At 37.8% G+C, this 22,903-nt stretch overlaps 1 long non-coding RNA gene across 2 annotated transcripts; it reads left to right on the top strand.

Moving 5' to 3' along the window:
- The first annotated feature begins 7,280 nt into the window (after positions 1-7,280).
- Positions 7,281-10,763, top strand: LOC142556451 (uncharacterized). Of its 2 annotated transcripts, none has more exons than XR_012822618.1 (3): positions 7,281-7,332; positions 8,866-8,937; positions 9,167-10,763. It is a non-coding gene; the product is annotated as an uncharacterized LOC142556451 (long non-coding RNA). The 2 variants fall into 2 exon arrangements; XR_012822617.1 differs by having other exon boundaries at positions 8,866-9,507; positions 9,768-10,763.
- The last annotated feature ends 12,140 nt before the right edge of the window (positions 10,764-22,903 follow it).

Here is a 22,903-nt window from a genome sequence, read left to right as displayed (position 1 = left end):
TTAAACCTTTTTCGTTTCATCATAAGCATTTATTTTCATTATATACATATACGTTTTCTCTTTTCATTAAATTCAGATATTCAATTGTGACTTTCGTATCAGCTGTAGGTCGATGGATCCATCTATGTAAAACCATGGTACCAGGCGGCCAGGACATCAGTGACACTCTCACCCGTCAACTGAGCCTTGGCCTTACATGTCATCATATCATCGTATTAGTCACAATCAAGTCACCTCTTTCAACCTTTCATTATTTTCATCACTTATAAAAATTCATGCATATATATATCATTTTTCTTTTAAACCAAGCATGCAAAACGTCTTTTATCATTATCATTTTTCATCATAAAATTCGATAACTTTCAAAATAAGCATTTTAAAACTTAAACGCACGTCTCGGTTTTAACCCGAATCGACTCGAAACTTAACCAAACTTTGTCAAACTTGAACTATAGTTTATTAACACCTAACCATACCCTATATAACTCAAATCAAGGCAATTAAAACCTTTGAAAAAGCCTAGGAAGGCTGCTGGATAATTCTGCTCAATTTTGAAACCCTAGCTTGATCAAACCTTCAACTCCTTCGACCCTAGCCCATGGCCAACCCAACCAGACCCTGTCTGAACATCCTAGGACCATGAATCAACCCCAGAGACCCTGCTAGACTTGGCTTAAAGAGCATATAACTAGCAACCATCAAGCCGTCGCCTATAAGCCTTGCGCGCGACCACCCTTCAACCTACGACCCCTCCTCCTTGCACCAGCCTTCCCTCAGGCCATCTGAGACCATGACTCAGCCCTCGTAAGACCCATGAACACGTCCCTACAGAAGCTAAGTGGCCCGCCCCTCTAGGAAAACCTAGCCGAAATCCTAGCTACCATATGATCTCAATTTTCGTTCGACTTCGTTACCTTCTTGTACAGCTCTTACATATGCATATATAGAGCCTTAAACTTGTTGAAAAATGTCCCTTCCAATAGCCCTTCCATGGCAGCCCCTTTGTGCATCATAAACATGAATTTTAAAAGATGAAAACTCTAGTTTTGTTCATGTTTTGTCATACAAAAATATAAGATGTGTATCATATTTTTCATGCAAACAAGTATCATTACATATAATATGATATGAACGATGAGTGAAGGAAGATTAAGGCGTGCCTTTACATATTTCATGCACGAAAAATTACTTGAGATGTGAGGAACATTGGCGGCGAGACGGGGGAGGAGGCTTGCTGAATTTCCTTCAAATTTAACATCATTTTCTTGAAAAAGTGAGTGTGTGATCGTGTAAGCTGCTGCCCAAGGAGTCCTAGTGTTCAGGCGTGTGTTTTGAGTGTTGTAGGTTAGGGTTTTCGGGACTTGTTTTGATATAAATAATAAGATATAAGTTTAGGCCCATTAGATAGTAGGAAAATTTTTTGTTTATAAAAATTTTCGAAAATATTACCCGAGTTCCTAAAAGTCTTTATCTTCGTCAGAAATCGATTACTTGTTAAAAATACGACTTGGCGCGTAAAAACACCTTAAAATTTATCATTTTTGAAAATACACATTAAATACACCATATATAAAATAATTAAAAATAATCATTTAATAAAAATATTTTCTCTTTTATGGCCCCGATATTCGTTCTTCAATCGCGTCTCGAATAACCTTTAAAATATAGTTTTATGCATTCTAGTATAAACTATATTTTAAACATGTAAACATGCCTACCATATTCAATAAATGTAATTAAAGTAATTTAATTAAGCATTTTTCATTTTTTATTAGATTTGTGTATAGTTGGATTACATTATCGCATTTTAGACCTTATACTATATGTGTATTTGTGAATAAATTAAATGAAGATGGGATAATAATACAATGTAAAACAAGATTAGTAGCACAAGGATTTAGTCAAGAGGAATGAATTGATTTTGATGATATTTTTGCTCTTGTAACCAGATTAGAAGTAATTAGAATCTTTCCTGAAAATGTTGTTGTAAAAAATTTAATGCATTTAAGATGGATGTCAAGATTGACTTTCTGAATGGTTTATTACAAGATGAGGTATATGTTAAACAATCTCCAAGTTTTCTTGATCATGCTCTACCGAACCTATTTGTTTAAATTGCATAAATCCTTATATGATTTGAAACAAATACCAAGGACATGGTATGACATCATGTCTCAATTTTTGATCAATCATGAATTTAATATTGGATCAGTAGACAAGACTCTGTTTAAATTTATTAAGAATGATAATATTCCGCTTAATGATCATTTTTGGATCTATTAACTCAAAATTGTGCGAGAAATTTGCTAAGTTAATGCATGATAAATTCGAGACATTCTTAACAGGCTTACAAGTCAAACAGATTGAATCTTACGTCTTCATAAATCAAATGAAGAACAACAAAGAATTACTGAAAAAGTTTTTCATGTAAACATGTTCAGCAACATCAACTCCGATGATTTCATCAACTAAACTGGATATATATTAAAGGGCAATTTCAGTGGATGAAATCGTATATCGAGGTCTCATTGTTTCTTTACTTATGTAACTGCCAAAAGATCTGATATAATGTTTGATGTATGTGTGTGCAAGATTTCAATATGATCCTCAACAATCTCAATATCTTGCCATTAAACGTATCATAAAATATCTGAAAAGAACTCAGAATGTCAGATTGTGGTATCCAAAATATTCCACATTTAATTTAATTGTATATTCAAATGCTAAGTATGCATGGTGCAAATTAGACATGAAAATCACAAGTGGCTCATGTCAATTTATTTGTGATCGACTGATATCTTGGTTTAGTAAGAACCAGACTTCCATTGCCACATCAATAATAGAAGCTGAATATTTAGCTGTCAGAAGTTGCTGCTCACAACTTCTATAGATTCAACAACAATTACACGATTACGGAATTGAGGCTTCTAAATCTCCTATTTTGTGTGACAATACCAGTGCGATTGCAATCACATATAGTCATATTTTATACTCTAGAACTAAGCATATCAACATCACGCATCACTTCATCAAACGCTATGTTCTAAAAATATATATAATATTAGAATATGTATCTGCTGAACAACAAGCTGTTGATATCTTCACCAAACCACTACCAGAGACTAAGTTTTTTTATTTATGAAATATTTTAGAATTAATTGATTAATCTTAATTATTATTCAGATATATATACATATATATGTGTATATATATACATACATATATATATATGCATATTTTTAGGGGGATAGTGATTACATATTCAGCATAGACTTTGCTGAATAATGCTCCACTGATTACATTTAGGAATGTAATCGAGTCGAGCTGAGCCGAACTCTTGAATGTTTGAGCTTGGTTCGTTTATAATCGAGCCGAGCTCGAGCTTTATTTAACGAATATATGCATGGCTCACGAGCTTATTCAAACCTTTATCGAGCCTAAACAAGCTTAATAAATATGAATTATACATTTAAATTTTTATTAAATTAATTAAAAAGTAAATTATATATTTAAAGAAAAATATATTATTCTTATTAAAATTTGTAAATTTGTTATAATAAATAAATTTAATAGATTTTTCTATATACTTCATAAATAATATGCAAAATCAATAAATCAAATATCAAAACTATTATATTTTCATCTAAAAAATTACTCATGAACTTACCAACGAACATGTTCACGAGCTAACGAGCCGAATACTGTAAAGCTTGAGTTTGGTTTGTTTATCTTAACGAGTCTCATTAAACGAGCTCAAACGAGCTTTTATCGAATCGAGCTTCGAATAGCTCACAAACGGTTTGGTTCGTTTACATCCCTAATTACATTGATAAAGCAGACTGGTGTAATGAAATGGAATCTTTGCTGAATTTCAATAATTCTCTTTTTAGTAGCCCTTATCACATAGTGTAATTAGTTGAATTTACTTATTATAAATTAATTTTTTAATGACAGTCAAACGAATATTTTTTTGAACTCTTGAATGTTTAAATATTTAAACGTATTAAAAAATATATTTATCAAATCAATTTATATTTTCCGTCATGTGAAAATAACCACATACACATTGACATGTAGAACCGCATTTGTCTCGTTTGACTGCCTCATTCTTATTTACCGTGTTCATAAAAAATCTTTTCATATTCTTACTCTCAGTAATATCTGCAATTTTAGATTTCTTTTACGTCCAAATACCTTTCAAATTACAGAAATGGCAGCCTACAAGATGAACGCTTACCAAGTTAATTTTGAGTCTGTTTATGGCATTGAGGATTATTCGATGGTTGCGATGTTTAAATCACTGGAGGTTACTTGACTCCTAACATTTCTAAGCTTGCATGTGATCTTCTATGAAGATACTCTGTTGGAATTCTATGCCAATGCTTCAGTTGCAGATGCTAAAATCTATTGTTCCCTGGTTTGCAAGATTATTATTGTTGATGAAGCATTGTTTGCATCTTCTTTCAACCTGCTAACCCAAGGACTCTCCGACATCTCTCAGATATATTCATATGTTATTTTTATTGAATTTCTTTACTTCTGACAGTGCCATCTCATTCTCATGTAAGAAGAAGGAATGAACATTGAATTTCAAGTTTTGATGAAACTTATTTCAAAGGCTCTACTGGTCAAGGCTGGATATTTCGATGCCAGCACTAAAGGGAAGTTTTTGTTGATGATGGCTATCACCGCATGATTCAAGGTTAACTAGTCCTCTCTTATTTTCGTTGTTCTTATGGACATTGTCAATAAGCAATCTTTGTCCATTGAATATTTATTCTGGTATTCCTTAGTCCAGTTCTGAACTTGCCCTGGCTATTTCTGATGCCTATTTGTCTACTAATCCTTACTTTGTTTTTATTCGTCCTTATGAAACAGCAGAAGCACAGGCTACTCATATCCAAGCTTCAAGAGAGATTTTCTCAATCTGAATTAGTGTCTCCAGAATCTGACTCTGTCCCTCCAGTAGAATCCAAACTCGATCATATTGAGGCACTGGGCTGACATTAGAACTACTGATCAAGGACACCAAGTTCAGTGTCACTGACAGTCAAACTGGACTCGAGAAGTTTTAAGACCAAAGCGGTCGATCAGATGGAAATAATGCAAATGAGCTGATCACCCTTCAACGATCTTTTGTTCAGTTCAAGGGTGGTTTACTGGAATCTCGTGCTACTGTCATAGTTAAGCAGAACCCCATTGCCGACAGTGAGAAACAGGGCCACAAAGAACTTTCAGACAAGATTGATAATGTGCAAGCCTCCTTACCGCTCAGATTTTTGAATTGTTTCAATACAATAAAGAGATTGATGCCAAAAATGGGGAAGAAAGGCCTGAAAGTTCAAATGCTGCTAGAGATATCCACCCTAATCCAGACCCTATGCATTATTTTTGAGCTTATCTTTGTACTTATTCAGTTTCAATGATCTATAAAATTGTGCATTTTGGATCTTGTATTTTGCTGAAGTTTAGCATCACCAAAAAAGAGAAATTTTTGGGTATTTATAAGCTTTAGTGGTGTGCTCTCTAGTCTCTTAAAAATCGGAAGCATTAAATTTCAGAGAACACATTGTTTGAGTAGTCCGAATTCAGCGGACCTTCCGCGTAATTCTCATAAGACCAAATTATGTTTTACCGGAAGCAGAAAGATAATATATGCTAGATGATCATCCTTTCTTATAGTCTATTGAATTTTACAAAAGACCAACTATCAGTATCAATTGTGCTTCATTTTCAATGAAGACATTTTATATATTCAGAGAATGTTTAGATAATAGAAACAAAAACATTATGGTCGTTGAATGTCAGTGTCGCATATATTAATTGTTCGAGTACTATTTTTGGAATACGACAAATGACACATGACATCCAGTACTATTTCTGTCATGGATTGTAGCCATTAAAATCTGAAAATCGTAATCATCTATAAAAGACCATATCAAAATTCAACAAACAAGTTAGATGCTAAATCTTTCAACCATCTATTATTCAGCAAATCAAAAGCTTTGGTGAAAAATATTCGAGCACACACATAAAAATATATATTACATCTATTTAGAGATCATCAACGATAAACTCTTACTCACGTTTCAAAGTTTATATTATATTTTTGTGTGGGTTTCTTTTTGTAACTAATAGAAATTGTCTTTCTGTTTACAAGTCGACCAAAGTTTTGTTTAGAAATTGCTGCTAATAGTTTTAGCAGGCATTGCATAAGTTCTATTGAATTGGGTGTCTAGTAGAATTTATAAACTCAAAATCTATTAGTGAATATCTTCTGGAAACAGAAAAATAGTCTGTGTAAAAAGATTTAGCCTTGGAACTTTTAAAAACGATATTTGTGTTATTAACTTTACGTACTATTATTCACTATCTCAGGTATATTGATTTTCAGTTCGGTTCACGAACTTTTGTTGGACTTATTCCACACTTATATTTAAAGTTGTAATAGTTTGTTAAAAAAAACTATGTGAGGTGTTTATTAATCCCCTCTAAACACCTCTACCTCTACCGATCCTAAAGTATCACTTTTAGTTGTTTAATCGTATAAGTATATTTGAGTTAAAAAAAAAACAATTCAAGCTACAATATATGTGATTTCATGATAGTTTTAATCTAAATGGGCAATCCTTATTGGTTCGATGAGAGAAACTAAAAATAATGAAAGAAAGATAGGAGAGAATTGAAGTTGACTAATTAAATGGAACAAACTCACAAAATGATTACTACACATAATTACGTCGATTAATATTACATATTATTTTGATGAAATGTCTGCATAAATAATTTGAAATATTAAAACACATAATTTAAAACATATAAGGAAGCATTTGGTACGTGGGTATGATAAGCGATGAATGTGTAATATAAGTGATAAATATATAATAAAGAACAATAAACAATTATAGTGAAGATTTATAGTATGTTTGGTTTGTAGGATGAGTAGGTCTCTTGTGAGATGGTCTCACGAATCTTTATCTGTGAGACAGGGTCAACTCTACCGATATTCACAATAATACTCTTAGCATAAAAAGTTATACTTTTTCATGGATGACCCAAATAAAAGATTCGTCTCACAAAAATGGCTCATGAGACCGACTCACACAAGTTTTTGCCTTGTATGATTATGAATAACAATATATTGTGTAATATATTTGGTGTAGTTGATAAAAGAAGGATTGAAATTGTAAATTAGGTAAAATATCTAAAATAACCCAGGAAAAATATATAAAATAAAATTGCAATAGACAACATGGGTGGGCTTTTATTCCAAGTGACCCACCCCAGAAGTGACACGACTCGGGCATCTTTGGCTTGGAAAAAAGCCGCCCGGTAAGCATCAATATCTTTTTCTCTGCGTTTTGTCTGTGGTACTGAATATATAAATATTTGTTATACATCGATTTTGGTGATCAAGAATGGTAGATCTGAAGAAAAAATTTGTGCGTCTGTAAATGGTGAAATACTACAAACAAAAAAATTCATCTCGAAAATCTTAGACTTTAAAAGGCAACTCAGATCAGTAGAACAAAAACTCTTGAAATTTACGGGCTTTTCCCGGATATAAATAGATGAAGCCCTAGCCACTAACAAAAGAGATCTACAGACCACACTATACAGAGAGCAAGAAATCTGAAGAACGAGGAGTGAAGATGAAGCGCACATCTATTTGGGATGGAATCGCAAATTCTGATTCGATCTTTCTCTTCCTTTTCCTTCTTACTATTTCTTAGTCGATTAGTTTGATGCCGGAAAACATGAATTATTTTCATTGTTATCTAGTCATTAACTAATTTATTTAATCTAGAGGACGACGTAACTTGATCGAATCAATATTTATAAATTGTTAATTTATATATGCGAATTTTTTCTTGGTTTATTTATATTTTTAGGACTTTATTGATTTCAATTACTTGATCAATAATTGGACTATCACATTTATTTGAGATCTATCATTCGGGAGAGGGGATTCCAATAAGACCATATGAAAATATATTGTTGGTGTTTATAGAGCTCGGAAGACCTATAATTCCATCGAACCCATTAAAAGAATGATTGTGCTATTGAAATTATTTACTGTTTGATTTTTAATAGGGATATTGAAATTGATATTAGATAATAATTCATATGTTTCATTTGGGAAAGGGAGTATCAATATTTGAGAATTTTTGGGTAGTAACAAGTCGAATTTATGAATATAGATGTCAATGATAATTTAACATAGTGAAGATCAAGTAAAATCGCACCTCTAGATTCATATTCTCATTTATTTAAATCGTTTGTGTGCTTGAATTAATTTCCGTTTTTAGTTAATAACCAGAACTCACTTTAATTTTCTAAATAAAAAGTTTAATTATTTTAATTGTGTTAATTAATATATTATTAAACTATACTCTCTGTGGGAGCAATATTTATACTTTCCCGATTATTAGAACTTGACACTGTACATTTACCGTTAGAAAAATAGTGCAACATAAATCAATTGTTCACCATCTGCTATGGAGTTAATAAGTTGTGGGTAAGGATATTTGATAGTGGTGGTTGTGTTTTATAAATCTTGATTTTTCTGTGATCTCATGTACTATTTTAATTTCAAGTAAAGTGGCTATTACATTGATTGATACTGGAGCTATTCATCATTTATGTCTGAAATATTTATGAGATCTTTGGGTATTACTCCATCTTATCATGATATCCAATATAGTATATTATTTCCATAAGGAGATGAGATATGTCCAATAAGTATTGTTCGTGATTGTTCTGTGCAAGTTAATGAGAGAACAATTTTTGCTGATTTGATTGTTATTCTCATGGTTTCCTTTGATGTGATGTTGGGCATGAATTGTCTATCGACTCACTTTGCAGTTACTGATTGTGTTGCAAAGACGGTGAGATTTTCAATATACGGAAAGGAAGGAGGATTAAATGTCAGTTCAAGTACTTTGTTGGGATCTTCCTTTTATTTCTTGTATGAAAGCTCGTAAGATGTTGTGGAAAGGATGTTTTGGGTTTTTGGATTCAGTGGTGGATGTGAACAAAAATATGAAAGTGAATATATATGATATTGAAGTGGTGAGGGATTTTTCAGATGTATTTGCAGATGATGTGCCTAGTTTACCACCTGATAGAGAGGTTGAGTTTGTTATTGATGTGGTTCCTGGTACAGCTCCTATTTCAAAGCCTCCTTATATGACAGCACCGACATAAATGAAGGAGTTGAAAGATCAATTACAGGAACTGTTGGATAAATTATTTATTAGACCTAGTCTTCACCGTGTGGAGCCCCGATACTTTTTGCGAAGAATAAGGATGGTTCTTTGAGATTATGCATTGATTATTGAGAGATCAACAAAGTGACAATCAAGAACAAATATCCACTACCAAGGATTGATGATATCTTTTATCAGTTGCAAGTGGCTTCAATATTTCAAAGATTGATCCAAGTTCCGGACATCACCAATTGAAGGCTAGAGAAGCTGATGCACCAAAGACTGCTTTCAGGACTAGGTATGGTCATTATGAGTTTTTGATGATGTCTTTTGGGTTAACTAATGCATCATCTGTCTTTATAGATCTAATGAGCAGAGTGTTCAAATCATATTTAGACAGTTTTGTTATTCTATTCATTGATGATATCCTTATATATTCAAAGACTCGAGAGTTGCACCAAGAGCATTTGAGTATAGTGTTGCAACAGTTGATGGAGAAGCAGTTGTTTGCTAAGTTAAAGAAGTGTGAATTTTGGTTGGATCATGTTATCTTTTTAGGCCATATTGTTTGAAATGATGGGTTTGCAATGGATCTATTGAAGATTGAAGCAATACAACAATGGCCTATTCCCACTACGGTCTCTAAGGTGCGCAGTTTTCTTGGTCTGACAGGTTTTTATCGATGATTCATATCTAATTTCTCTAAGATAAGCTTGCCACTTACACTTTAACAAGAAAGTAAGTGAGATATGTATGGACTAAAGATTGTTAGCAAGCCTTTCAGATATTGAAAGGTAAGTTACTTCAACACCAGTGTTAGCTGTAAGGTCTTGGAAATTTGAACTATGTAACATGACTGCATGCAATCTAGGATTTTATAAAATATGTGTTTAATTATTTTATTGCATGATTATTGCATGAACATGTGTTTTGTTTCATGGTTTATAAAGTTTCATGCATAATCAATAGTTTTTCGCGCTCGAACGAGGAACCGAGACCAGAGATAATTAAGTAAGAATATTTTTATTAAATGATTATTTAAATATTTAATATATGTTGTAAATAAGTGAGATTTTTGAAGTTGGGCCTTGGTGGGGTATTTTAAATCGGTACGCAAATTTTAGCAAGTCGGGGGAATTTTTGAGGATTCGGGCAATATTTTCAAATCGTACCTAAACAAAATATTTTTTGGGAGTGTTATTGGGCTTGATGAGATTATTTTATTGCTTAATAAGACCCAAATCCTTTTAAAACCTTTATTTTTAATTAATGGCCCATTGTCACTTAATATATAGATTTAACACTACATGAAAACCCTAAACCTAATATAATATATTCGGCCGCTCTCCTTCATCTTCTAGTAGGTATTTTTGTTTAATATCAGCAGTCACCTTCAAAACTCTCCAAGTTTTTTTAAAAAAATCCTTCCCTGTTTATCCGGTGCAAGTTCTACGCATTGATATCAAAGTTTTCAAGCATATATACGCAAAGGCACACCCTATACCTCGTTTTTCTCATCATTCACATCATTAAATGTTTATTAATGAGGAATATCAGATTTATCATATGGTATTAGTTTTACACGATTTTTGCACGAAACTTTGCATGCTATTGGTCTTGATGCTCACGTCTTCTCTTGTGTGTGTAAGGGGATGCTAGATCAAGGATTGTAAGGGTTGTACACGTTCAAATCGAGGGTGTCTAAGTGCTGGAGTCGGATTTTGATCGAGCCATGGGAGAGCCGATCGAATCCTAGGGTTTTGGTGATGTTTGGCCTATCAGGTTAGGAAAGGAAGAGAGGCATGACTGCGTGGGTTGAACCAGGCCATGGTGCAAGCCTTGGTGGGTCCAAGCCATGGTCTAGGGAGGCCCAAACGTGGCTGATCATAAACCGAGGGCCGATCGGGAGGGCTTGTTTGAAGGGGGCTCGCTTAGGGCTTGATTGTTTGGAACCATGCACGACCACATGCATGGGGCTATAGGGTGGGCTAGGTCAGTCTAGAAGGGTCCAGTGGTTGGCTAGGAAGGGTTGGTTCAGGTCTGGTCCAAGCTGGTTTAGTCTAGGGTTGAGAATTTGAAGGGTGGAGGCAACTAGTTTCCAGCAAGGTGCAGCCAAGTTTAGGGGGTTCTATATGGGTGGGATTTCGTTGTTTAGGAACTGGTAGGGTGTAAATAAGTTGTGGTTAAAATTTGGGAAAGTTTTGGGTTGATTCGGGTTAAAATCGAGACCCCGGTCCATGTTTTTAAACGAATCGTAGTAGTCACAAAACGAGCTCGAGGTTATGTCTAGGAAATGATTATTAATGTGTTTTGAGGAGTTGGGTTGGCTTCGATTCGAAATTTTGAGGTTCAGGGGTAAAAGGGTCAATTAGGGTTTCCAAGGTCAAAATGATCATTTTTCACGCGGGTCGACTTAACAGTCCTGACAGCGCCCTGATCACAATTTGACATGTTTTAAATGTATATGTTACCACGAACATGACTTTTTATGGAAATATGAAAAATACGTTGCATGCTTGATTTTAAGGAAAATTTACGTTTATGAATTATTTTTATAAGTGATGAATATGGTGATATGTTTTGAAGGATGGGACTTGGTTGTAACTAATACAAACACGAATACGAACATGTAAGGCCAATGTTTAGTGGATGAGTAATATTGTCGTTGATGTCCCCTCCGCCGGGTACCACGGTTATACGTAGATGGATCCATCGAATTAGAGTTAATGCGAAAGTCAAAACTAATGATCTGAATTCAAATAAAGAAAATGAACATGTATATGTTGACATGATGAGACATGTTTAGGACACATTATGCTTTGACACGATATAATTAAGTTCATGTTTTTTAGATCATGACATGTATGTTAATTACAATACTTTTCACTGTTACATGTTATGCATATGTACTTGTTACAACATTATAGTTGTGTTGAGTCTTTAGACTCGTTAGGAGTAAATGATGCATGTGAGAATATTGATGAGGGGACTAGAAGTGCCGAAGATTGAGTAGGCGAGCTGGATGTGCGTACGCTAACCCGAGGACCATAATTTCCCCACATTATGTTTATGAGTTAGGAGTGAACATGGATATTTTCATACACTTTCGTTTTTACATGTTGATAGTTTGTCAGGATTTTTGCATGCTTCACCTTTGATTTATTTTACACGACAGTCTAGAGTTTGACGATTTCTCTTTTTTTTTAACTGCACTATTTTTACCAGTTGTTGAATATTTTTATTTTAAAACGTGTGATTGACAGCTGTTATTGCATGCTTGCATTTAGATGTATTTTAGAGTTTTTGTTTTTGTTTTTTAAAAAAATTCTAGTATTATTTTAAAAATAGACATTTCATTAGCTCTTCCCGAGGGATCAGAAGATTTTGTTGTTTATATAGATGCTTTGAAACAGGGTATTGGAGCAGTGTTAATGCAATGTGAGAAAGTAATTGCTTATGCTTCTTGGCAATTGAAAGAATATGAGAAGAATTATCCCACACATGATCTTGAGTTAGCAGCAGTAGTGTTTTCTTTGAAGATTTGGCGACACTATTTATATGGGGAGAAGTGTAGAACCCGTAACTTAGATTACGTATAAGCCATGCATAATTCTAGTATTTAAATTTAAAATGATTTTATTGTATGAGTATTTAAATTTAATTATTTTATTATTTTATGCAGTCGTTTAAAATTTTATCATTTCAGTGAGGCCGGAATGGAGTTGAAGTTTTGAGATAGAATTTATTTTAGCTAGCAAGTAAGTTGATTTAAGTTAAAAAGGAGGTTTGAGTATTTATTTTAATTACTTGATGTGAGTAGGAAATAAATTCATTTAAGTTCCATAATTAAGGAGTTAGTTCACTAAATTATTAAGGATTATAAATTTACTAAATAATCAACATTTCCTCTCCACTTAATTTCGGCCACCTTAGAATATTAAGCAATTCCATTGCCAACTTACCCTTTGACCCATTCTTTGTTGTGTTAGCATGCTAATCTTTTTAATTATTAGTCAACCTTGATTAATTAATTAATGAGCATTATCCTAGTCTAGATTAGCAAGGAAAATTCGGTCACCTCATTCTAGATTCATCCAATAATCATTTGTTAGCAAACCAAATTCAAATTTCAAAATGAGGAGACTTGGTCTTGCCATACCACCTATATTGCTACATTTTCTCCTCACTATCTCAACAACCATTTCCCCTCTCCCTCACCACCGAAATTCAGTAGCATTCAGAGCACTTTCGTGAGTCTTAGTGGGGAAAAAACCGAGAGCACTTAGAGAAAAAATCGAGTAAGAAACAAGGAAGCAAGAGCGCTTCACCTCCTCCGCGCCGTATCGTCTTATTCATTCGTTTTTCGTTCAAAACGAAACCATGCATGCATATGTTCTTCCTTGACTCTTCAATCAAGTCCTATTATCATTTATTTTCATTGCATTATCATTATTTCTATGGCAAAAACCGAAACATAGCAAGAATTTTTCAGAAAACAACATGCAGATTTTTCGATTTCTATGACAGCTTCACGGGTTGCTTTGTTTTGTGGGTTTCAGTTATTGAATCGATTCCAGGTTCCCAAGGCTGCTCCTAGGCATGTAATAGGACATGTTAGGATCACATTTGTCCATTGGTTTGAGTCCCATGCTAGCCAAAAGCAACGAATGACAGCAACTCCCTATTTCTGCCCAAGTGTGTCTCGAAAATTCAGTTTGCTGTCAAAGGAGAAATGAATCTGATCATGGCTGCCCCAAGGCCTATAGCCATGGTTAGATCACTTCCCTAGCATGTCTAAGACGTGAAGAAGTCGCCCTTTTGGTGGCTTGGTCCATGGTGAATCGGTTTTTACAAAATAACTCAAGAACAGCCCCTTCCCCATTTCGGCTTCTCCTTTTTACAGCTCGTATGGTTCGAATATTGTGGAATGATGTGGATCTTGGTTGGTCTATGGCCCTTAGCCACGGTTCATACCCTACCATTGGATGTCTAGATCGTGCCATGGTCAATCAAATGGCCACTGGAACGAGACAAGACAGCAAGCGAAGCACAACACAACGCGCATGCAAGGGTGCCTCGGGTGTGAATTTCGGTTGGAGTTTTCTGATGTTTGCTGGAATGGTGCGAATGGTGGCTGGCCTAGGGCCCTTAGCCATGGTTCAAATCATTCCTTGGGATGTTGGTAAAATTCTCTGGTCGGTGGTTCAAGCCCCAATGGTAGGTAGTCTCGAAAACGACACAAGAAAAGCAAATGTGCAGCTGCTGTAATTTTGACAGCAAGCGTGCTGTTGTTCTCAAGCGTCGTTTGAGTTCTTGGTTGGCTTTTAGCCCATGGCCTTGGACTGGACAGTGACTCATTGAGTTAGGAAGGTCATGTTTTTGGCCGTTCGTGATTCGGATCATTTTTGAGGTCGTACGAGAATTTACGGTGCGATGTGCCAAATTGACTCTCGAAAGAGCGTTTCATGTTTTGGCCTCCATTCACCTAGATTTCGATCCTCACCATTTTAGGAGCATAATCTCATCATTTTAAGCATATTTTAATCATGACTATATGATGTTTCAGTGTTGGTTTGTGTTGGTTCGGAGTCATGATTAAATACGAAGTCATTAGGCTCACTTGTCGCAGTTTTTGGATGTTATTGCATAGTTTGGTCCCATAAATCTATTGCATATTTTTCATGGCATATGTAGGTTGCAGCGAGCCTGGGAGCGATCCAATCCATTCAGTAAAATTATTACAGGATATTTAATTGTGTTAATTAATTATATTACGTGCAAAAATACTTATTTTGAGATTTATGCGATATTGCTTGTGGTCACTTTACTATCATGCTTAAGTCCGGTCGCCAGTTACCGGTCAGCTCAGTTCAGTTCTGTTCAGTTCAGGGACCACTTGCGTAGACCATAATATCACCAGAAAATTATTACATGCTATTTCAGTACAGGGCTCCAAGGAGCAAACATTTTCACCATGATTTTCAGTTCAGTTATGCACGTACTATAATTAATCATGACACGATATTTTCACGATATGCCTCATGGCATGATATTTCCACTTGCATGCAAGCTTACTATTTATTTACTTGTTATTTACGGCATATGCATGTTGAGTCTTTAGACTCACTAGACTTGATTGTTGCAGGTACTGATGTTGAAGTTGGGATCGAGGGCGGGGACCAGTGAGCCAGCTTGAGTCGGCAGTAGTAGGACCCGAGGACCTCAGTTCAGCATTTATTATTTTATTGCTCAACAGTCGTTGGATGAACTTTTTATTGTTATTTCGAAAAATGTTAATTTCTTCCACTGCCATTTTAAACATCAAACTTTATGTATCAGTTCATTTATGATTGAGGCAATTTTAATTATTTGAAAAGAAAAATTTTGAATTTCCCGCAAATTTTCAAGCTCGGATTTTAGGCCTCTACAGCTGGTATCAGAGCAATGGTTCTGTATAGGGTTGTACTACTACTGACCTCAAGAAGCTCACGAAGTCACGTCTTTGGTCTGTAAGTTTTACATTTGCGCATTTTATTCAAGCATGAATTATTTGACAGCATGTTTTCATGAAATGTTTTACGTCCAAATTTATTTTATTTTTCAGTATTTCAATTTAAATAAATCAGGGAATTATGCATGTTAGTTACGTATGGGTTATGTATGGAACAGTATGCCCCCTAGACGCATTCTCGAGCGCATTAGAAATGACGAGCCTCGCCGAGAGGACAGGGAGGAGTAGAGACAGGAGAGAGATTTACCACCTCCACCCCCACCGAACATGAATGCCCAGATGCTGGCTGGGATGACTCAGTTCTTCGCACAGTTTGCGGGGAACTGTGGCGACCAGGCCGACAGGGCCCGAGGCGGTATATGAGAGATTCATGAAGATGCGTCCAAAGGAGTTTTCAGGGACGTCGGACCCCATGATTGCCGAGGGCTGGATCAAGTCCCTCGAGGTTATCTTCGATTTCATGGAGCTTGGGGATGCAGATCGAGTTCGTTGTGCCTCTTATCTGTTCGGAGGAGATGCCCGCTTATGGTGGGAAGGAGCTTCAGTAGCCCTTAACTTGGCTACGCTGTCTTGGGTGCGCTTCACGGAGGTATTCTACTCCAAATATTTTACAGAGGAGGTGCGCACCAGGTTGACCACTGAGTTCATGAGCCTGAGACAGGGCGATTCGACTGTTACGGAGTTCATCTGTAAGTTTGAGAGGGGTTGTCATTTTGTGCCCCTGATCGCGAATGATGCTAGAGCCAAGTTGATGCATTTCTTGGTGGGTCTACGGCCGATCTTGCGCCGTGATGTTAGGGTGTCTGACCCTACTTCTTATGAGGTCGCTGTCTCCAAAGCCTTAGCCGCAGAGCAGGATCAGCGGGACATCGAGAGAGACCGTAAGGGCAAGCGCCCAATCCAGGTACCACACCGCCCTACTCCTCAGCAGCATCAGCACCAGCACAAGAGGCCTTTTCACGGGCCACGAAGAAACAGAGGAGGACCTCAGCAGTAGCAGGGACGTGCCGTCCCGAGGACCTTTGAGCATCCGGCTTGCCCTAAATGCTCACTCCGTCATCCCGGAGCATGCATGTATGGCTCAGGATAATGTTATAAGTGTGGCAGAACAGACCATGTACTGCAGCAGTGCCCCCGGAAGAATTTGCCTACCCAAGGCAGGGTTTTTGCTCTCCATGCTGCGGAGACAAACCCCGATACCATGTTGATGACAGGTATCTTACAACTTTAAGTTTACATTTGCATTCCAATGTTCTGGGAATCGGGATTAAGATTTTGAACTTAGATTTGCGATAAGATTGCATGCTCTACTTAGTATTTATTTTCGGATTTAGTTAGAAGAACTGTGATCTTTGCATGTCTATAAGCTTAACTCTTGTGATTATTGGGTTCCGCTTAGTGTTCCGAACTTTCAGGGAGAATTTTCATAGCTGGCTCAGCTACCAAGTCAGGGGCTACCCACTCATTTATTTCGAAGGTCTTTGCCAATTTCCTCAAAGTCAAGACCATCGGGCTAGATATAGCCTATTCAGTAGTGTTGCCTTCAGGCGAGGAGATGGCAGCCACCAATGTGATACGAGACATAGATCTTGAGCTCCACGGCAATCTTGTCTATGCGGATCTTATCGTGCTGCCGATGCCAGAGTTTGACATCATCCTAGGGATGGACTGGCTATTGCGGAACAGAGTTTTGATTGACTTCCAGCGGAGATCTGTTTTAGTCCGACCGCCTGGAATGACGCAGTTCTTATTTGAGCAAGACATGTACTTTCCCTTACCGCGCATTATTCCATATGTTCAGGCTAGGAAGCTCATGCATAGAGGGTGTCGGGCGTTTCTAGCGACTTTTATATCTGTCCCCGAGGCACCCAGTCAGTCAGCTTCAGATGTTCCGATTGTTAGAGACTTCTTAGATGTTTTTCCGAAGGATGTCTCTGGTATGCCACCTGAGAGAGAGGTGGAGTTTTCTATCGAGCTTATGCCAGGTACGGTTCCGATCTCCAAAGCACCGTACCGACTTGCACCGACAGAGATGACAGAGCTTAAGAAGCAGATTCAGGAACTTCTTGACAAGGAGTTCATTCGCCCTAGTTTCTCACCTTAGGACGCGCCAGTCTTGTTTGTTAAGAAGAAAGATGGCTCTACGAGGCTTTGTATTGACTATCGGGAGTTGAACAGGGTTACAGTGAAGAATAAATACCCACTTCCGAGGATTGAGGATCTGTTTGACCAGTTGCAGGGAGCTTCGATTTTCTCCAAGATAGATCTGCGTTCCGGTTATCACCAGTTGAGGGTGAGAGATGCTGATGTTTCGAAGACAGCTTTCAGGACTCGTTATGGCCACTACGAGTTCCTTGTGATGCCGTTCGGTTTGACGAATGCGCCAGCGATCTTCATGGATCTCATGAATCGCGTGTTTCAGCCGTAGCTCGACCAGTTTGTGATAGAGTTCATAGACGACATTCTCGTCTACTCCAAGAATCGGGAGGATCACTGCAGGCATCTGGCCACAGTGTTGCAGACATTGCAAAAGCACTAAATTTTTCGCAAAGTTCAGTAAATGCGAATTCTGGTTAGAGAAGGTGGCGTTCTGAAGCCACATTGTTTCCAGCAGTGGCATTGAGGTAGACCCAGCGAAAGTTGCAGCAGTCAGAGATTGGGTTGTGCCGCAGAATGCATCAGAGAACCGCAGTTTTCTTTGCTTAGCAGGATATTATCGGAAGTTCATTAAGGGATTCTCCTCGATTGCAGTTCCACTCATAGCATTGACAAAGAAGAATGTGAAATTTTTTTGGAGCGAGGAGTGTCAGAAGAGCTTCGATACTTTGAAGCAAGCTCTTATCTCAGCACCAGTTTTGGCTGTGCCGTCAGGGTCCGGTGAGTTTGTTCTGTATACCGATGCTTCAAAGCTCGGTCTTGGCGCCATATTGATGCAGCATGAGAAAGTGATAGCTTATGCTTCTAGACAGTTGAAAATCCATGAGAAGAACTACCCTACCCATGATCTAGAGTTGGCCGCAGTAGTTTTTGCCTTGAAGATTTGGAGGCACTATCTGTATGGAGAGAAGTGCCAGATCTTTACCGACCACAAGAGCCTCAAGTACTTCTTTACGCAGAAGGAGCTGAATATGCGTCAGAGGCGTTGGTTTGAGCTTGTGAAGGATTATGATTGTGACATTAGCTACCACCCGGGTAAAGCTAATGTAGTTGTAGATGCTTTGAGCAGGAAAGTTGCAGTGATGGCCCATTTGACAGTTTCGAGACTTCTTCAATTTGAGATGCAGAGATTTGATCTTGAGACTTATCCTCGAGGTAGAGTTCCCCTTCTATCTACCTTGACCATTCAGTCTTCCCTTATGGACCGTATTCGCAGTGGGCAGTCATCAGATGAGCAGTTAGCAAAGTGGAAGCAGAGAGATGAGACCAAGGGCAGTGTCTTGTATTCAGTCACCGATGGTATTGTGAGATACCGAGACAGGATATGGGTTCCTAGCAGTGATTCCATTCGAGCAGATATTCTGTCGGAAGCCCACATGTCACCGTACTCCATTCACCCTGGGAGTACAAAGATCTACAAAGATCTACAGCTATTGTATTGGTGGCCTGGTATGAAGAAGGACATCAGACGATTTGTATCCGAGTGCCTGACCTGTCAGTTAGTGAAGGCCGAGCATCAGAGACCAGCAGGTTTGCTCAAGCCTCTTCCTATTCCCGAGTGGAAGTGGGAGAATGTTACCATGGACTTTGTGACAGGATTGCCGAAGTCAGTCAGAGGATCAAATGCTATTTGGGTGATTGTAGATCGTCTTACCAAATCAGCGCACTTCTTGCCTATTAAGACGACATTCACCATGATTCAGTATGCAGAGCTGTATATCCGAGAGATAGTCCGACTCCATGGCATTCCATTTTCTATCGTATCTGACAGAGATCCCAGATTCACTTCCTCGTTTTGGAAGAGTTTGCATTCAACTATGGGTACGAAGTTGCTGTTTAGCACAACTTTCCATCCACAGACAGATGGGCAGTCAGAGCGAGTCATTCAGATTTTGGAGGATCTTCTCCGTGCTTGCGTCATTGATTTCTCTGGGAGTTGGGAGTCGAACTTACCATTGGTTGAGTTCACCTATAACAACAGCTTCCTAGTCTTCTATTGGTATGGCTCCGTATGAAGCACTATATGGCCGTAAGTGTAGATCTCCTGTTCATTGGGATGAAGTAGGAGAGAGAGCCGAGTTGGGTCCAGAGATTATTCAGCAGACTGTCGACGTAGTAGCCCGGATCCGTGATAGAATGAGGACTGCTCAGAGTCAACAGAAGAGCTATGCAGATCAGAGAAGGAGAGATTTAGAGTTTGCTGTCGGCGATCATGTCTTTGTGAAGTTGGCACCTATGAAGGGTGTCATGCGATTTGGGAGGAAAGGGAAGCTCAGTCCGAGATTCATTGGACCATTTGAGATCCTCGACAGAGTTGGGACGCTAGCTTATCGTGTGGCTCTTCCGCTGAATCTGGCCGGAGTACACAATGTCTTTCACGTCACTATGCTGAGGAAGTACATGGCGAATCCTTCGCATGTCTTGAACTTCGAGCCATTGCAGCTTACTCCGAACCTATCTTATGAGGAGAGACCAGTGCAGATCCTAGACAGGCAGGAGAGGAAGCTTCGGAACAAGCTGGTTAGGCGAGTCAAAGTCAAATGGCTCAACCACTCATAGGAGGAAGCTACGTGGGAGTCTGAGCCAGAGATGAGGAGTCGGTACCCCGAGTTATTCGGTGAGTCTTAATTTCGAGGACGAAATTTCTTTTAAGGGGGGAAGGATTGTAGAACCCGTAACTTAGACTACGTATAAGCCATGCATAATTCTAGTATTTAAATTTAAAATGATTTTATTGCATGAGTATTTAAATTTAATTATTTTATTATTTTATGCGGTCGTTTAAAATTTTATCATTTCAGTTAATTCAGTGAGGCCGGACTGGAGTTGGAGTTTTGAGATAGAATTTATTTTAGCTAGCAAGTAAGTTGATTTAAGTTAAAAAGGAGGTTTGAGGATTTATTTTAATTACTTGAGGTGAGTAGGAAATAAATTCATTTAAGTTCCATAATTAAGGAGTTAGTTCACTAAATTATTTGAAAGATAGGTAAGGCTCTTAAGGATTATAAATTTACTAAATAATCAACATTTCCTCTCCACTTAATCCATAAATTTCGGCCACCTTAGAATATTAAGCAATTCCATTGCCAACTTACCCTTTGACCCATTCTTTGTTGTGTTAGCATGCTAATCTTTTTAATTATTAGTCAACCTTAATTAATTAATTAATGAACATTATCCTAGTCTAGATTAGCAAGGAAAATTCGGTCACCTCATTCTAGATTCATCCAATAATCATTTGTTAGCAAACCAAATTCAAATTTCAAAATGAGGAGACTTGGTCTTGCCATACCACCTATATTGCTACCTTTTCTCCTCACTATCTCAACAACCATTTCCCCTCTCCCTCACCACCGAAATTCAGTAGAATTCAGAGCACTTTCGTGAGTCTTAGTGGGGAAAAAACCGAGAGCACTTAGAGAAAAAATCGAGTAAGAAACAAGGAAGCAAGAGCGCTTCACCTCCTCCGCGCCGTATCGTCTTATTCATTCGTTTTTCGTTCAAAACGAAACTAGGCATGCATATGTTCTTCCTTGACTCTTCAATCAAGTCCTATTATCATTTATTTTCATTGCATTATCATTATTTCTATGGCAAAAACCGAAACATAGCAAGAATTTTTCAGAAAACAACATGCAGATTTTTCGATTTCTATGACAGCTTCACGGGTTGCTTTGTTTTGTGGGTTTCAGGTATTGAATCGATTCCAGGTTCCCAAGGCTGCTCCTAGGCATGTAATAGGACATGTTAAGATCACATTTGTCCATTGGTTTGAGTCCCATGCTAGCCGAAAGCAAGGAATGACAGCAACTCCCCATTTCTGCCCAAGTGTGTCTCGAAAATTCCGTTTGCTGTCAAAGGAGAAATGAATCTGATCATGGCTGCCCCAAGGCCTATAGCCATGGTTAGATCACTTCACTAGCATGTCTAAGACGTGAGGAAGTCGCCCTTTTGGTGGCTTGGTCCATGGTGAATCGGTTTTTACAAAATAACTCAAGAACAGACCCTTCCCCATTTCGGCTTCTCCTTTTTACAGCTCGTATGGTTCGAATATTGTGGAATGGTGCGGATCTTGGTTGGCCTATGACCCTTAGCCACGGTTCATACCCTACCACTGGATGTCTAGATCGTGCCATTGTCAATCAAATGGCCACTGGAACGAGACGAGACAGCAAGCGAAGCACGACACCACGCGCATGCAAGGGTGCCTCGGGTGTGACTTTCGGTTGGAGTTTTCTGATGTTTGCTGGAATGGTGCGAATGGTGGCTGGCCTAGGGTCCTTAGACATGGTTCAAATCATTCCTTGGGATGTTGGTAAGAGTCTCTGGTCGGTGGTTCAAGCCCCAATGGCTGGTAGTCTCGAAAACGACACAAGAAAAGCAAATGTGCAGGTGCTGTAATTTTGACAGCAAGCGTGCTGTTGTTCTCAGGCGTCGTTTGAGTTCTTGGTTGGCTTTTAGCCCATGGTCATTGGACTGGAAAGTGCCTCATCGAGTTAGGAAGGTCATGTTTTTGGCCGTTCGTGATTCGGATCATTTTTGAGGTCGTACGAGAATTTACGGTGCGATGTGCCAAATTGACTCTCGAAAGAGCGTTTCATGTTTTGGCCTCCATTCACCTAGATTTCGACCCTCACCATTTTAGGAGCATAATGTCATCATTTTAAGCGTATTTTAATCCTGACTATATGATGTTTCAGTGTTGGTTCGGAGTCATGATTAAATACGAAGTCATTAGGCGCAATTGTCGCAGTTTTTGGATGTTATTGCATAGTTTGGTCCCATAAATCTATTGCATATTTTTCATGGCATATGTAGGTTGCAGCGAGCCTGGGAGCGATCCAATCCATTCAGTAAAATTATTACAGGATATTTAATTGTGTTAATTAATTATATTACGTGCAAAAATACTTATTTTGAGATTTATGCGTTATTTCTTGTGGTCACTTTACTATCATGCTTAAGTCCGTTCGCCAGTTACCGGCCCGGTCGCCAGTTACCGGTCAGTTCAGTTGTTTCACCCAGT

This window comes from Primulina tabacum, chromosome 9 (assembly GCF_025594145.1).
Source record: "Primulina tabacum isolate GXHZ01 chromosome 9, ASM2559414v2, whole genome shotgun sequence".
Taxonomy (NCBI): Eukaryota; Viridiplantae; Streptophyta; class Magnoliopsida; order Lamiales; family Gesneriaceae; genus Primulina; species Primulina tabacum.
Note: the sequence above shows the minus strand (reverse complement) of the source record. Positions and strands in the feature narration are given on the sequence as shown.